The sequence below is a fragment of the Anas acuta genome, chromosome W, assembly GCF_963932015.1.
Source record: "Anas acuta chromosome W, bAnaAcu1.1, whole genome shotgun sequence".
In the NCBI taxonomy this organism is placed as follows: domain Eukaryota; kingdom Metazoa; phylum Chordata; class Aves; order Anseriformes; family Anatidae; genus Anas; species Anas acuta.
This window is the reverse complement of record NC_089016.1, coordinates 29,945,090-29,961,903: the sequence shown is the minus strand read 5'-3', so window position 1 is coordinate 29,961,903 and position 16,814 is coordinate 29,945,090. Positions and strand designations below refer to the sequence as shown.

Genomic DNA, 16,814 nt, shown 5'->3' with positions numbered 1-16,814 from the left:
TTGTTTTCCACCAGCAGGTGGCGGCAGAGGGGCGCCCTCGGGCGTCACCGGGCATGAGCTCCCCTTGGCCGCCTGCAGTACCCCTTTTCCACCAGCAGGTGGAAACCAGAGGGGCGCCCACACTTGGTTCCCCCCTCATTTTGGTCCCCCCCCCCTTGGGGTCCCACCAAGCCCAATGGACCTCCCCCCCCTCTTGGCGCCCCCCCCCCGTCCTACCCGTGCCCGCAGCAGCCGCTCGCGCTCCGCCAGCGCCTCCCGCACCCGACGCTGCATCTCGGCCAGGTGGAGGCAGGCGCTGGGGGGGGGGGAATAAATTGGGGGGGGTCAATTTGGGGGGGGTCTGGGGGCGCATTTAGGGGGCAAAGGGGACTGGTTCTCACCTGTAGAACTCGGCGTCGAGCCCCCCCGGGGGCAGCTGCAGGGCCAGGATGCCTGGGGGGGGTGCGGGGGGGGACACGTCAGCACCCCCCAGACCGAAACCCCAAAACCGCCGCCGTTGACCCCAAGGTGGCCGCTGGTGACACCGGTAGGGCCACCGGGCGCCCCGCGGGCCACTGGGAGCGGAAGACGGGCATGAAGCTGCTGGTGGACGGCAGCCACGCTAAAATGCTAGGTCAGCCGCGGGTTGGGGCTCTGGGGGGGGCACCCCATAGGGTCACAACCCCCCCAAAACCCCCCGGCCCCACAGAGACCCCCCCCCAGCCACACAGATCCCACCCCAAACCCTGTAGGTGCTCCCCCAAACCCTACAGGCACCTTCTCCAGATGTTCCCCACAACCTCCCAGCCCCACAAGTACCCCCCCCTTGGCCCCATACAGCCCCCCCCGGCCCCATATGGCCCCCCCACCTTGCAGGCCGCCCGCCCGTGGTCGTAGTACACCTCCTCTATGGCCTGGAAGTAGAGGACGCCCTTCAGCTTCGTCTCCTCCTTGTCTGGGGGGGGGCAGAGATAGGGGGGTCACCCCATGGAACCACCTAACCCCCGACCAATCACAGGCCCAGTGTTCGAGAAATACATTTACCAGCACTCACTGGAACCCAAGCACTTACTGCCCTTTCAAAATAGACTCAAGCCCTAACACTAAAAAACTTCGAAACCCCTACAGGCCTAATCCAAACTGTTTACCACACTAAACCCCTGAAGTCCTATGCCTAAAAGCCCTTAGGACACTTAGGACGCTCAAAACCCAAACCCAAAACAATAGGATTCTCAAAGCCCTAAACAACAAGATTAGGACGCTTAAAGCCGTAACCCCAAAATTAAGATGCTCAAAACACAAAGCCAACCCAAAACACTAGGATGCTCAAAACCCTTACTCAAAACATCAGGACGCTCAAAACTCTAACCCAAAAATTCAGATGCTTAACACCCAAAGCCCTAACACAAAACATTAGGACGCTCAACACCGTAACCCAAAAAATTAGGACGCTCGAAACTCTAACCCTGGAGAACCTAACCTGAAAAAAAAAAAAAAAAAAAAAGGATCTTAACACACTAACCCTAAATAACTGACCAAAAATAAAACCCTAGGACCCTAACCCTAAAAAACATAGCGACACTCCATCCCAAAAAGAACTCTAAAACCCTAACACGCTAACCCTGAAACCCTTAAAACCCTGTTAAAACTCCAACCCAGTTATACACCAGTTACCTCCCTTAAAGGATATAGAGGAGCTCTCTCAGATACGGCAGTCCTACTTCTCATGAATGCATCCTTTAGGTGAGGAGGGGGAGAAGTAAAGCAAAGAACAACTCACGGGTTGAGATAAGGATAATTTAATTAAATGGAAATAATTATAATAATTAAATAAAGACTACCATGAACTAAACAATTTAACTAAGGGGAAATAAAAAGGGAAAGGGGAAAAGGGAAAATAAAAAGAAGGGACGAAAACAAACAAACAAAATAAATGACAGCTATATGGAAGTGCAGAGGAAAGAAATTGCTCTCTACTTCCCACAAATGAGCGATGATTGACCACGTCCTTGATGCAAGGCCTCAACGCACGCAGCCGGTGTTCGAGAGGAGGACCGACGTCTTCTCAACGAGAGCCCACCCCTCCCCTCTTCTTCCTGTTTCCACCTTTTATTGCTGAGTGTGACATCCCATGGTATGGAATATCCCTTGGATTGGTTTAGGTCAGCTGCCCTAGTGATGTTTCTCTCCTCGCTTTTTGCCCATCCCCTAGGAGGGTTAGAGAAAGGCCCAATGCTGTGCCACTGCTGCTCAGCAGTAGACGCAACACTGGTGTGATAACACTGCTGTTCCAGCTACAACTGCAGAGTACGGCACTGTATGGGCTGCTGCTGGGAAAGTTAACATTCCAGCCAGACCCAGCACACCACCAGAGGTGGATTGTTACGATATGGAGATGGTAGGTTATCCAACGGCTCCCGTTTATTATCTTTTTATTTTTCCTGTTCTTCTTCTTCTTCAAAATTTCTTACCTGCTTTTAGTGTAAATATTAAGGCTGTAAAAGGACATGAAGTCCTCCTGATCCATAATCCTGCATCATCACTTTCTTCCCGGCAGAAAGGTTCCTTCGAATTAACATGTGTATTTAAGGCCTGACAAATACAGTCTTCAAAGGATCCAAAAACGGGCCGAAAGACATGCGGTCTTAAAGGCTCCTTTGGCCATTCTATCACACAAGACTGAACCATTTTTTATTTACTTTTTACGTTACTGGGGCCTCTCTCGTTCCAGTTTCTAACTGTTATTCCTAATGGACTTTCTGGTGGTATGTCTGGTAATTTGCTCCCTTTCTTCTGGTCCCTGGTCTTCGGTTTTGTCTCACCCATCTAGGAATGTTACTCTGGCAATTCCCACAGCCCTTGGTTACCTTAATAAGAGTGTCTTAAAGAGGATTTAAGATCTATCACCCACCCACAAATCCTTTGGGAATCCCTTCGGTCCTTCACCGGCCAAGTCCCTCGCGGGAGATTGGAACCGTGGTAAAGAAGACCTCCACAATCGCTTCGGAACTAAATTCCGTCTCAGTCACACTCTTACACACACAGGCAACCAAAACCCATCCAACAGAACAGTATACGCTTTAAACACTTACGACTCCGTTGTCTTCACTCAGATCTTCACACGCAGAATTACGGGCAAAATATACTGCTGCAGCCAGCAAGGGAGCTGAAAAAAAATCAAAACCTTAGCTTACCTGTATTCAGGTTCGAGATGCCATTAGTCCCGACCAGACTCGAACAGCAACCACCAAATGCTGGGGCACCTCTCCTACATCAAATAAGATTCCAAGAACCAAAGCCCTCCTGGACAAGCCCCCTGGTGTCATACATGACTGGGTCCCAAACTGGATTGCAATTAAATTTTACAGTTTTTTAAATAAATAGAGGTAAACGAGAAGTTGCTCGCAAACAGATATACTGTGCCAGATGTCCTTCAGCAAGTGCCCAGAGGCAGACCGGATGTCTTTGCCAACACAGTCCCATCAATGTATTAGTACACCCATGCACTGCCACGTTAACTGCCATCACTAACTGCCAGGCAGGACAGCTCCAGACCAAACACATACACACACAGGCACGCCACAAACACTACAAACAAAACACACAACACAAGGCACAAGAAAAAGTGACCCCCAAAAAGAAAGCCCTACAGCAACAGCAAGTCAGAACAGGTGCTCTGCACCAGACCCTACAAGAGACTAAAATGTCACGACACGTGACTGGAAGCAACTGCCAGAACTGGGATGATGGAGGCCTAAAAAGCCTGCCTTCAAGACAAGAGACCAGAAGGATGGGGACTGAAAACCCCCTAAGACAACTCTCAGGAAATCAATTCCCAAGCAAGAACTCCTGATGCGGCCCAGATGACTTCTGCAAGAGTGAGGATGGAAACAGACGCGATCTCAAACCGAGTATGATACACAAGACCTGAAACAGATCTGTATTTCAAGCAGCGACTGCAAGACAAGAAGTGCTCGGATCAGAGTCATGATGACAAAACAAGCATTGAGGCCCTTCAGCACAGCTACCGAGTCGCCTGCCTGGTCAGTCCAGTGTCAAAAGCCAGGAGGATATCAAGACCCGAGAAGCACAGAACAGACACTGCAGAAGCAACACTACAGGACAGACAAACTGAAGGAAACCGTCCTGCCTGGCACACGCACTCACGCTACAAAATAATCCCGCTGCTCCTATTAGCCTGGTGACCCAGCCACAAGCAGCCTGAACGTGACTCAGCCTCAACCACCCTCACAGTGGCACCAAGTCTATTCAGCCAGCAGGCACCACGCTGCTCTGGCTCACAGCTCCCATTAGCCACCCCAGATATGCAAATACCAGGCGCCCCCCAACTTAGCTCTCAGGTTGCTGCATGGTAAAGTCCCTCTGCCTCAAGAAATGCACAGGCACTGATTGTCATCTTAGTCAACTGAAGGCTCATCATCAGCTGCAAAAACAGAGAAAGAGCATTCACTAGCACGCCGGCCACGATGCCCACCTTCTCCACGATGCTGACTACTGCTGATGCAACATACAGTTCTGCTCACCTCTTCCTCTCCGAATCCAAGCTCCAACAGTGCAGCCAGTATCATCCACACCACCTGGGAAAACAAAGGGATTAAATGTTCGTTGCATTCACAACAAGTCTACCAATGGTGTTTTATTTTGTTCTTCATTTGTGTGTGTGTGTGTTTGTTTTTTTTTTTTGTTTACCTGTTTGTTTTTTTTGGGGGGATCTGCTTTAGCTCAACAGAATGCAGAGTGCAGATGAGACCTGAGGTGTTTCTAAAAGCAACAATCCCCATGCTTTCGCTGAAGCTTTGAATATTAAAAGGACAATACAACCCAGCAAGTAACTGAAACTTTCTTAACTGGAATTAGCTCAAATTTTATTATTTTTTTTAAACTTAGAAAGAAAAATCCAAGAGCAGAACAGATTATACACCAACAAAATCAATTCCATTCCATCCCCAGAAAAAAATCACATACTCTCATCCCCTCCTGTACCTCAGCCGCTTGCCTGCCCCACGTGGCACATGCTTCCATCTCTTCTCCTTACCCACTTATAGCACCTCTAAAAGGCAAACTGGAGTTTTACTCTATTGGATGTAGGAAAATAACTGCAGTGACAACCACGCCCCAAAAACAACAGTTACCTCTGCTCATCACACACCAGAGTCACTGCAGAGGCAGCTTGGGTCGAGACGTCCTGCACTGCGAACTGCACGCTGCATTTCAGCCTGAACAAGGGAAAGACACAGGCAGAAGATAAACATTCAGCTGCCAGCAGTAGCACCCATCCCTCAACAACATAAGCAACCCCATCTTTACTTTTATCCTTTCAAAACAGCACTCCACTTGCCTCTGGACCTGCAAATTAGGTCCAAGCTTGAAAGGAGCGGCCAGCATCACCCACGCCACCTGGGAACACAAAAGGATACAATGACCGCGGTGCTTGCAAGCACCCACCTGCCACACTGCTCCTCTATCCCAATCAGCCTCACCTCGGACCCTCACAGGGAAACACCTGAGCGTCTTCCCTTTGCTTCGGATAAGGCATGACCAGGCTGACACCACTCACCTTCCCTCAGAGCTTCCTGACATGAAGATTTCCCTTCCCTCTCCACAACTGCACAAAGCACCTGCAGAGACAAGAGAAATGCACACTCTGAGGCGCCTCACAGCCACAGCGTACCTGCTGCAAGACCTCTCTCTTCCCAGCTCCGGTACTTCAGCTGCTCACCAGCTCTGAGATTGTTCACTCACAAGACCACAGCAAGCTGCACCCGGGCCACACAACACACACTACACAAGCTACATTGCTTAAGACATATGAGCTGGAACGTTCCCACCCAACAATCAGTCGCATCACACAGGAAGGATGCCGCACACTCCTAGAAACCAAACCTACCAGTCCTGAGCAGCTCCCCACCTCCTCCTGCCAACCACGCTCAGCACACACACTATTTACTGCTCAGAAAAACAGAAAGTTAAAACATACACACAAAAAAAAAAACAACCGAGCTCCACAAATGCCAAAAAGACATGCACACACAGCAGCCTCGGCAGGGGTAGTCGCAGACTTACCCTTTGCAGATGAAAGAGGTGACTCTGATACAACTCTGTTGCCGACGGAAGGAAGACCCAGCACATCAATATGAGTGAACAGTGAACTTCAACTTTAATGGATAGCTCAGTCGTCTTTTATCTAGTTTGAACATAATCAACTCATACATATTGCAGAAACTAAGCTCAGGATTGGTTAACACTTCCCGGGCTTTTCAGTCTGGTCCTCCTTCTTTTGGCTACCTGTCCCACCTTAGGGACTTTCCCGATGGCCCAAGGGCATCGTGTCCTTGAGCCTGATTGGCTCAGCCAGCTGCATACGTGCCAAGGCTCATGTGAGTTGAGTACGGTGCTTCACCAGCCCATTGTCTCCCAACTGCTCAACATTCACATGTCCTGCCTCACTTAACGATTCCTCCACAATTCCCCCGTTTTTATTTTGCAGCAACTATAATCAATATAACTATAAGTAGAAAACGAAGTTCCTCTTTGACGAAGAAAAAACCATCCACCCATGTTCCCAAAAACAGATTTAAACCAACCTTCAAACCAACTATCTTGTACTACAATTTTTTGCGTATGATCCCTTAACCATTTCAAACATAATCAACTCATCAACAAAAGGATCAGACGCAGAAGCGAGGAATAGGCAAAATGAACTTTGTCCGGTTTGTTTTGCCCAAGTGACCCACATATTGGTTTGAGGATCGATTTTGCTTAGGATGGCACTATTACGTCCAACCGTCATTGTCAAAGATAATGCAACCAAAATCCCTTGTGCCATTAGATCAGCCATGGTTGCTGTTATTCGTACTTCATGACTTTTCTTCAATGGCTGGTTTAACACATCGACTAGGAACCCAGGTTGGCCCTGTAGGGGAAGAGATACACACATAACCTCGCCCCATATAAATCACATCAGCAGGCCCCAGCCATTGTCCCGTTTTCGTATCTCGGTACAGTACTCTCGTAATACATTTATTATCATTTTCAGACTTAATGTAATGACGTGTCGCGGGTGGTTCCTCATCATCTCCATGCTATGAACCCCTAAACCCTGCTTAGCAGCGTCATTGTAATCACAGGTGTTATTTGTATTTTTGTACCGGTATGGCCTTTTCCAGGTTCCTGTAGCAGGAATCATCTGATATCCACGGCTACATTCACATTTGTAGCCACCTTTCAGGTTGATACATATTTGACTACAGATACCAGGGTTTTGACATTTATCAAAATCTCCACAGTTTCTCTTGTCTACAAACTCAAACCCAGCTGGACAGTCACATTCATTTATGTTGCATTCCTTCAGGGGCTCATCACCCCAGTCCTTGCAGTCTCTCTGCTGGTTACACACTTTATTGATATCTATACATTCTCCACTTCTGCACTTGAATTTGCCAGGTCCAGAGCACTGAATAACATCGTTACAGTTTGCTTCATCAGTGCCATCCAGACAGTCTCTCACACCACTGCACTGCCTACTCCTATGAACACAGTTCCCATCTTCACATCTGAACTGGTCTGGCCTGCAAGTCTGAGAAGGGCAGTTAATTTCATCACTTCCATCCTTGCAATCAGGATCTTTGTCATAGTCTTTTTCACCTGAGCCGCACTGCACCTCACTCACATAACACTTCACCAGAGGTGCAGGCTGGAGGCCACACTGCTCCAAAGATACATCCGAGTGGTCGGAGCAGTCACCTTGACCATTGCAGACAAAGCTTTTGGAAATACATTGCCCACTACTGCATGTAAATTCTGCTGCACAAGTCACAATGCCGCAATTCTCTTCATCTTCTGCACTGTCACAGTCCTTTTCACCATCACATTTCCAGGACACTGGTGCCCGCCGCCCCGCAGCTGTGTCACTTATACTACTGCTATTACCCGTGCCGTCAGTGTCAGTGGCATCCTCCTGGTACCGTTTCTGTCTTTGCCGCCCCTTACTCTCCCCCTTTTCTTTTTGCCACTGACCATTCACCACAAATGGATGAGACACCTGATTATTAGTTAAAACCTTGTGTTAACTGTGCTGCCGTTTCATAATTCCCTTCACGCAGTGCCTCATTTGCTATTTGCCTCCATCGCTCCTTTCCAAGGCCAATAGGGCCTGGGTCAAAAGGCACGTTCAGGTCAACAGGGGGCGTAACAGCAAAGGCCTTCGATGGCTGTAGACCTTCTCTTCCCTGCGCCCCTGTTGTGAAGGGATTTATATTTGATAGAAATGAGTTAGCACTGGTCCTTTCACTTGCTCCTTTCTCACTTTCTATTGGAGCAGTTGGAGCTGTTGGTAGTGAGAGCTCCTCCTCTGTATCAGAGGACATTGTCACAGGCACCTCCAATTTTCCCGAGACCCCCTGTGTAATAGTAGAAGTTTTAACGGAAGGTGGCAACGGGCAATCTGTTCCTTCCATATTTATTTGCTGTGGATTAACATTATTAACCCTTCTTGGTGGTCCTGACCACTCTGTTGCAGCAGCGGCAACTCTTTGTTCATCTTTATGTGTGGCTAATGCATTAGCCACTACTCTCCATGGCCTCATCAAATCTCCCAGTAAACTTAACATCGTTCCTAACATCAAACAATTTATTTCCAAATTTACGCCACTCTGTTTGTTCAAAAAACTGTATCAGGACTTGTAAAACAACCTTTAGCTAGCCCATATACTAATAACCCTGGCAAATCTTTTTCTACAATCTGTATCTAAAATGCTCAGCTTTTCTAGAAAGCATTTGAGCAAATAGTACGCCGCTTATCTTTTCATACCTTTATATACGTCGGTTGCAGCCTTTGCAAACACCTCGGCGGCGCTTTTCCGGCGGGACCCTAAATAGGCTCATCCCGGGTGCGGGGACTCCCTTTCACCTTCCGAGCTGCAGATCTCGGCGACGCACGACCGGCGGGATCCACTCCCGGGTGCGGGGGACTCCACGTCCTTTTCACCTTCCCGGCGCGGGTGCAGGGATTCTTGTCCTTTTCACCTCCTGGGCTGCGTTGCAGGACCGGCTTCTCCTTTATTCCGTCCAACCGTGGCCCTGGATCACTGCCAGCAGTGTCCAAATCCTGTTCAGACTGGTCCCTGTTCGGGCGCCAATTTGTTGCCGACGGAAGGAAGACCCAGCACATCAATATGAGTGAACAGTGAACTTCAACTTTAATGGATAGCTCAGTCGTCTTTTATCTAGTTTGAACATAATCAACTCATACATATTGCAGAAACTAAGCTCAGGATTGGTTAACACTTCCCGGGCTTTTCAGTCTGGTCCTCCTTCTTTTGGCTACCTGTCCCACCTTAGGGACTTTCCCGATGGCCCAAGGGCATCGTGTCCTTGAGCCTGATTGGCTCAGCCAGCTGCATACGTGCCAAGGCTCATGTGAGTTGAGTACGGTGCTTCACCAGCCCATTGTCTCCCAACTGCTCAACATTCACATGTCCTGCCTCACTTAACGATTCCTCCACACAACTCTGCTCAGTGTCTTGGTAATGCTGCATCTACGCTGCCAAGCCATACGTAGCATTCAATCAAGCTGGTTTTAGTCCTCTGGAGAGTTACACAAGTGGGTTTATACATCTAGAGATTAAAACATAGCTCAAAAACAGAAGAGTATCCCACCATCCCAAAAAAAACAGTGAGCCAGCAGCCCCTACTAAACATCCCGCTACTGAGTGAATTCCAAGCACTTAAAATCCAGAAATCCATAGGCTCCAGTCTGCCTAGAGAACCCTGCAACTGACTGAAGGAAAACCAAAGCACTTACCCCAAAGAGCAGCCCAAGCACAAGGAGCTCTCTGATAGCATGCCTGGGGCTCATATAGCATTCAGCCCCGCCCAGCACCCAAACCCAATCACCTGGGAAAGGGGAGGGGCAAAGCACAAGAAAGTAGGAAGAGAGCAAAAGAAGCAGCTGTGTTTTGTTTTTTTTCCTTTGTTTTTTAAAATCTGGTTTATCTCAAAAACATTCCGAGAGCAGACAAGAGACCTGTGGTGTTTCTAGAAGCAAAACTCCCCTTTTGCTTTTGCTGCAGCTTTTAATGTTGAACTGATAATGTCACCAAGCAAGTAACTGAAACTTCTTCAACTGGAATTAGTTTACACACGCTCACCGTCATCTGCAAACACAGAGAACCAGCATTCACTAGCCCTAACCCTAACCCCAACCCTCACCCTAAGCTCTAACCCTAGCCCCAGCCCTAGTCCCCGAGACCTGCATTTCCCGGTGTGCTCTGGGCACCCAACATGGCCTCCCGGAAGTTCGGAGTCCCAGAACTACATTTCCCGGTATGCTCTGGGCACCCAACATGGCCTCCCGGAAGTCCGGAGTCCCAGAACTACATTTCCCGGCATGCTCTGGGCACTCAACGCAGCCTACCGGAAGCCTTGTGCCGGAAAACTACACCTACCAGCATTCCCTGGGCAGCCGGCACGGCCAATCAGAGGCCGAGTTGTCGAGAACTCCATTTAACAGCACTCCCTGGAACCCTAGCCCTTACCGCCCTTACACAAAAAAGCCGCAAGCCCTAACCCTAAAAATCCTCGAAACCCCTACAGACCTAACCCAAACTATCCACCACACTAAACCCCTGAAGTCCTATGCCTAAAAGCCCTAACCCAAACACTTAAGACGCTCAAATCCCACACCCACAAAATTAAGATGCTCAAATCCCAAACCCAAAAAAATAGGACGCTCAAATCCCAAACCCCCTTCCGAAAAAGAAAATAAGAAAAATAAATCAAACAAAACAAAAACAACAAAAGGGGTAGACCTGGTGGCATCTGCCCTATAACCCTGCAAAAATCATGAGGGACATAGAACAACAAAGCAAACACACAAAATAACATTGACATCCTATCCATAAAAGTGCTATAACAATTAATCACCTCCAAAGAGCTTCATGCAATAAATGCACGTACTACTAGATTGGTTTCCTCTAAAATATCGTACAAGACTCTGACCCACGAAAAGAACCCTGCATGTAGCTAACAGAAGAATAAACAAAGCACCGACCCCAAAGAGCAGCCCACGCAGAAGGAGCTCTCTGATAGAACGCCTAGGGCTCATATAACATTTGGCCCCGCCCAGCACCCAAACCCAATCACCTGGGAAAGAGGAGGGGGCAAAGCACAAGAAAGAGAGCAGGAGCAGCAGCTGTGTTCATTTATTTATTTTTTTATTTATTTGTCACCTATCCCTAGTTTACAGCATGCGGAGTGCAGACAAAAGAACTGCGGTGTTTCTAGAAGCAAAATTTACCCTATTTTTGCCTCAGCTTTGAACATAGAAAGGACAATACAACCAAGAAAGTAAATGAAATATTTTCAACGGGAATTAGCACGAACCTTTCATTTACATATGAAGAAAAATCTAGGAGCGTAGGAAATTACACATCAAAAAAAAAAAAAGACGTAATAAGCAACGCGCGTGCACGGCCCCTGGCCGCCTACAGTACTCGTTTTCCACCAGCAGGTGGCGGCAGAGGGGCGCCCTCGGGCGTCACCGGGCATGAGCTCCCCTCGGCCGCCTGCAGTACCCCTTTTCCACCAGCACGTGGCGGCAGAGGGGCGCCCTCGGGCGTCACCGGGCATGAGCTCCCCTTGGCCGCCTGCAGTACCCCTTTTCCACCAGCAGGTGGAAACCAGAGGGGCGCCCACACTTGGTTCCCCCCTCATTTTGGTCCCCCCCCCCTTGGGGTCCCACCAAGCCCAATGGACCTCCCCCCCCTCTTGGCGCCCCCCCCCGTCCTACCCGTGCCCGCAGCAGCCGCTCGCGCTCCGCCAGCGCCTCCCGCACCCGACGCTGCATCTCGGCCAGGTGGAGGCAGGCGCTGGGGGGGGGGAATAAATTGGGGGGGGTCAATTTGGGGGGGGTCTGGGGGCGCATTTAGGGGGCAAAGGGGACTGGTTCTCACCTGTAGAACTCGGCGTCGAGCCCCCCCGGGGGCAGCTGCAGGGCCAGGATGCCTGGGGGGGGTGCGGGGGGGGACATGTCAGCACCCCCCAGACCGAAACCCCAAAACCGCCGCCGTTGACCCCAAGGTGGCCGCTGGTGACACCGGTAGGGCCACCGGGCGCCCCGCGGGCCACTGGGAGCGGAAGACGGGCATGAAGCTGCTGGTGGACGGCAGCCACGCTAAAATGCTAGGTCAGCCGCGGGTTGGGGCTCTGGGGGGGGCACCCCATAGGGTCACAACCCCCCCAAAACCCCCCGGCCCCACAGAGACCCCCCCCCAGCCACACAGATCCCACCCCAAACCCTGTAGGTGCTCCCCCAAACCCTACAGGCACCTTCTCCAGATGTTCCCCACAACCTCCCAGCCCCACAAGTACCCCCCCCTTGGCCCCATACAGCCCCCCCCGGCCCCATATGGCCCCCCCACCTTGCAGGCCGCCCGCCCGTGGTCGTAGTACACCTCCTCTATGGCCTGGAAGTAGAGGACGCCCTTCAGCTTCGTCTCCTCCTTGTCTGGGGGGGGGCAGAGATAGGGGGGTCACCCCATGGAACCACCTAACCCCCGACCAATCACAGGCCCAGTGTTCGAGAAATACATTTACCAGCACTCACTGGAACCCAAGCACTTACTGCCCTTTCAAAATAGACTCAAGCCCTAACACTAAAAAACTTCGAAACCCCTACAGGCCTAATCCAAACTGTTTACCACACTAAACCCCTGAAGTCCTATGCCTAAAAGCCCTTAGGACACTTAGGACGCTCAAAACCCAAACCCAAAACAATAGGATTCTCAAAGCCCTAAACAACAAGATTAGGACGCTTAAAGCCGTAACCCCAAAATTAAGATGCTCAAAACACAAAGCCAACCCAAAACACTAGGATGCTCAAAACCCTTACTCAAAACATCAGGACGCTCAAAACTCTAACCCAAAAATTCAGATGCTTAACACCCAAAGCCCTAACACAAAACATTAGGACGCTCAACACCGTAACCCAAAAAATTAGGACGCTCGAAACTCTAACCCTGGAGAACCTAACCTGAAAAAAAAAAAAAAAAAAAAAGGATCTTAACACACTAACCCTAAATAACTGACCAAAAATAAAACCCTAGGACCCTAACCCTAAAAAACATAGCGACACTCCATCCCAAAAAGAACTCTAAAACCCTAACACGCTAACCCTGAAACCCTTAAAACCCTGTTAAAACTCCAACCCAGTTATACACCAGTTACCTCCCTTAAAGGATATAGAGGAGCTCTCTCAGATACGGCAGTCCTACTTCTCATGAATGCATCCTTTAGGTGAGGAGGGGGAGAAGTAAAGCAAAGAACAACTCACGGGTTGAGATAAGGATAATTTAATTAAATGGAAATAATTATAATAATTAAATAAAGACTACCATGAACTAAACAATTTAACTAAGGGGAAATAAAAAGGGAAAGGGGAAAAGGGAAAATAAAAAGAAGGGACGAAAACAAACAAACAAAATAAATGACAGCTATATGGAAGTGCAGAGGAAAGAAATTGCTCTCTACTTCCCACAAATGAGCGATGATTGACCACGTCCTTGATGCAAGGCCTCAACGCACGCAGCCGGTGTTCGAGAGGAGGACCGACGTCTTCTCAACGAGAGCCCACCCCTCCCCTCTTCTTCCTGTTTCCACCTTTTATTGCTGAGTGTGACATCCCATGGTATGGAATATCCCTTGGATTGGTTTAGGTCAGCTGCCCTAGTGATGTTTCTCTCCTCGCTTTTTGCCCATCCCCTAGGAGGGTTAGAGAAAGGCCCAATGCTGTGCCACTGCTGCTCAGCAGTAGACGCAACACTGGTGTGATAACACTGCTGTTCCAGCTACAACTGCAGAGTACGGCACTGTATGGGCTGCTGCTGGGAAAGTTAACATTCCAGCCAGACCCAGCACACCACCAGAGGTGGATTGTTACGATATGGAGATGGTAGGTTATCCAACGGCTCCCGTTTATTATCTTTTTATTTTTCCTGTTCTTCTTCTTCTTCAAAATTTCTTACCTGCTTTTAGTGTAAATATTAAGGCTGTAAAAGGACATGAAGTCCTCCTGATCCATAATCCTGCATCATCACTTTCTTCCCGGCAGAAAGGTTCCTTCGAATTAACATGTGTATTTAAGGCCTGACAAATACAGTCTTCAAAGGATCCAAAAACGGGCCGAAAGACATGCGGTCTTAAAGGCTCCTTTGGCCATTCTATCACACAAGACTGAACCATTTTTTATTTACTTTTTACGTTACTGGGGCCTCTCTCGTTCCAGTTTCTAACTGTTATTCCTAATGGACTTTCTGGTGGTATGTCTGGTAATTTGCTCCCTTTCTTCTGGTCCCTGGTCTTCGGTTTTGTCTCACCCATCTAGGAATGTTACTCTGGCAATTCCCACAGCCCTTGGTTACCTTAATAAGAGTGTCTTAAAGAGGATTTAAGATCTATCACCCACCCACAAATCCTTTGGGAATCCCTTCGGTCCTTCACCGGCCAAGTCCCTCGCGGGAGATTGGAACCGTGGTAAAGAAGACCTCCACAATCGCTTCGGAACTAAATTCCGTCTCAGTCACACTCTTACACACACAGGCAACCAAAACCCATCCAACAGAACAGTATACGCTTTAAACACTTACGACTCCGTTGTCTTCACTCAGATCTTCACACGCAGAATTACGGGCAAAATATACTGCTGCAGCCAGCAAGGGAGCTGAAAAAAAATCAAAACCTTAGCTTACCTGTATTCAGGTTCGAGATGCCATTAGTCCCGACCAGACTCGAACAGCAACCACCAAATGCTGGGGCACCTCTCCTACATCAAATAAGATTCCAAGAACCAAAGCCCTCCTGGACAAGCCCCCTGGTGTCATACATGACTGGGTCCCAAACTGGATTGCAATTAAATTTTACAGTTTTTTAAATAAATAGAGGTAAACGAGAAGTTGCTCGCAAACAGATATACTGTGCCAGATGTCCTTCAGCAAGTGCCCAGAGGCAGACCGGATGTCTTTGCCAACACAGTCCCATCAATGTATTAGTACACCCATGCACTGCCACGTTAACTGCCATCACTAACTGCCAGGCAGGACAGCTCCAGACCAAACACATACACACACAGGCACGCCACAAACACTACAAACAAAACACACAACACATGGCGCAAGAAAAAGTGACCCCCAAAAAGAAAGCCCTACGGCAACAGCAAGTCAGAACAGGTGCTCTGCACCAGACCCTACAAGAGACTAAAATGTCACGACACGTGACTGGAAGCAACTGCCAGAACTGGGATGATGGAGGCCTAAAAAGCCTGCCTTCAAGACAAGAGACCAGAAGGATGGGGACTGAAAACCCCCTAAGACAACTCTCAGGAAATCAATTCCCAAGCAAGAACTCCTGATGCGGCCCAGATGACTTCTGCAAGAGTGAGGATGGAAACAGACGCGATCTCAAACCGAGTATGATACACAAGACCTGAAACAGATCTGTATTTCAAGCAGCGACTGCAAGACAAGAAGTGCTCGGATCAGAGTCATGATGACAAAACAAGCATTGAGGCCCTTCAGCACAGCTACCGAGTCGCCTGCCTGGTCAGTCCAGTGTCAAAAGCCAGGAGGATATCAAGACCCGAGAAGCACAGAACAGACACTGCAGAAGCAACACTACAGGACAGACAAACTGAAGGAAACCGTCCTGCCTGGCACACGCACTCACGCTACAAAATAATCCCGCTGCTCCTATTAGCCTGGTGACCCAGCCACAAGCAGCCTGAACGTGACTCAGCCTCAACCACCCTCACAGTGGCACCAAGTCTATTCAGCCAGCAGGCACCACGCTGCTCTGGCTCACAGCTCCCATTAGCCACCCCAGATATGCAAATACCAGGCGCCCCCCAACTTAGCTCTCAGGTTGCTGCATGGTAAAGTCCCTCTGCCTCAAGAAATGCACAGGCACTGATTGTCATCTTAGTCAACTGAAGGCTCATCATCAGCTGCAAAAACAGAGAAAGAGCATTCACTAGCACGCCGGCCACGATGCCCACCTTCTCCACGATGCTGACTACTGCTGATGCAACATACAGTTCTGCTCACCTCTTCCTCTCCGAATCCAAGCTCCAACAGTGCAGCCAGTATCATCCACACCACCTGGGAAAACAAAGGGATTAAATGTTCGTTGCATTCACAACAAGTCTACCAATGGTGTTTTATTTTGTTCTTCATTTGTGTGTGTGTGTGTTTGTTTTTTTTTTTTGTTTACCTGTTTGTTTTTTTTGGGGGGATCTGCTTTAGCTCAACAGAATGCAGAGTGCAGATGAGACCTGAGGTGTTTCTAAAAGCAACAATCCCCATGCTTTCGCTGAAGCTTTGAATATTAAAAGGACAATACAACCCAGCAAGTAACTGAAACTTTCTTAACTGGAATTAGCTCAAATTTTATTATTTTTTTTAAACTTAGAAAGAAAAATCCAAGAGCAGAACAGATTATACACCAACAAAATCAATTCCATTCCATCCCCAGAAAAAAATCACATACTCTCATCCCCTCCTGTACCTCAGCCGCTTGCCTGCCCCACGTGGCACATGCTTCCATCTCTTCTCCTTACCCACTTATAGCACCTCTAAAAGGCAAACTGGAGTTTTACTCTATTGGATGTAGGAAAATAACTGCAGTGACAACCACGCCCCAAAAACAACAGTTACCTCTGCTCATCACACACCAGAGTCACTGCAGAGGCAGCTTGGGTCGAGACGTCCTGCACTGCGAACTGCACGCTGCATTTCAGCCTGAACAAGGGAAAGACACAGGCAGAA

At 48.8% G+C, this 16,814-nt stretch overlaps 2 long non-coding RNA genes across 3 annotated transcripts in view; both read right to left on the bottom strand.

The window, feature by feature from the left end:
• Positions 1 to 1,762: 1,762 nt before the first annotated feature.
• On the bottom strand, positions 1,763 to 7,800 carry LOC137847180 (uncharacterized). Of its 2 annotated transcripts, XR_011090836.1 has the most exons (3): positions 5,558 to 7,667; positions 5,339 to 5,397; positions 1,763 to 5,216 (listed from the first exon to the last, which is right to left on the bottom strand). It is a non-coding gene; the product is annotated as an uncharacterized lncRNA (long non-coding RNA). The 2 variants fall into 2 exon arrangements; XR_011090837.1 differs by having other exon boundaries at positions 5,308 to 7,800.
• A 970-nt stretch (positions 7,801 to 8,770) lies between these two features.
• Positions 8,771 to 16,814, bottom strand: part of LOC137847179 (uncharacterized) — a 49,254-nt gene continuing 41,210 nt past the window's right edge. Inside the window, exons 15-16 of the long non-coding RNA XR_011090829.1 lie at positions 9,803 to 16,787; positions 8,771 to 9,585 (exon numbers count right to left, since the gene is read on the bottom strand). This is a non-coding gene — a long non-coding RNA (uncharacterized lncRNA). The remainder of the gene's footprint in view (positions 9,586 to 9,802; positions 16,788 to 16,814) is intronic.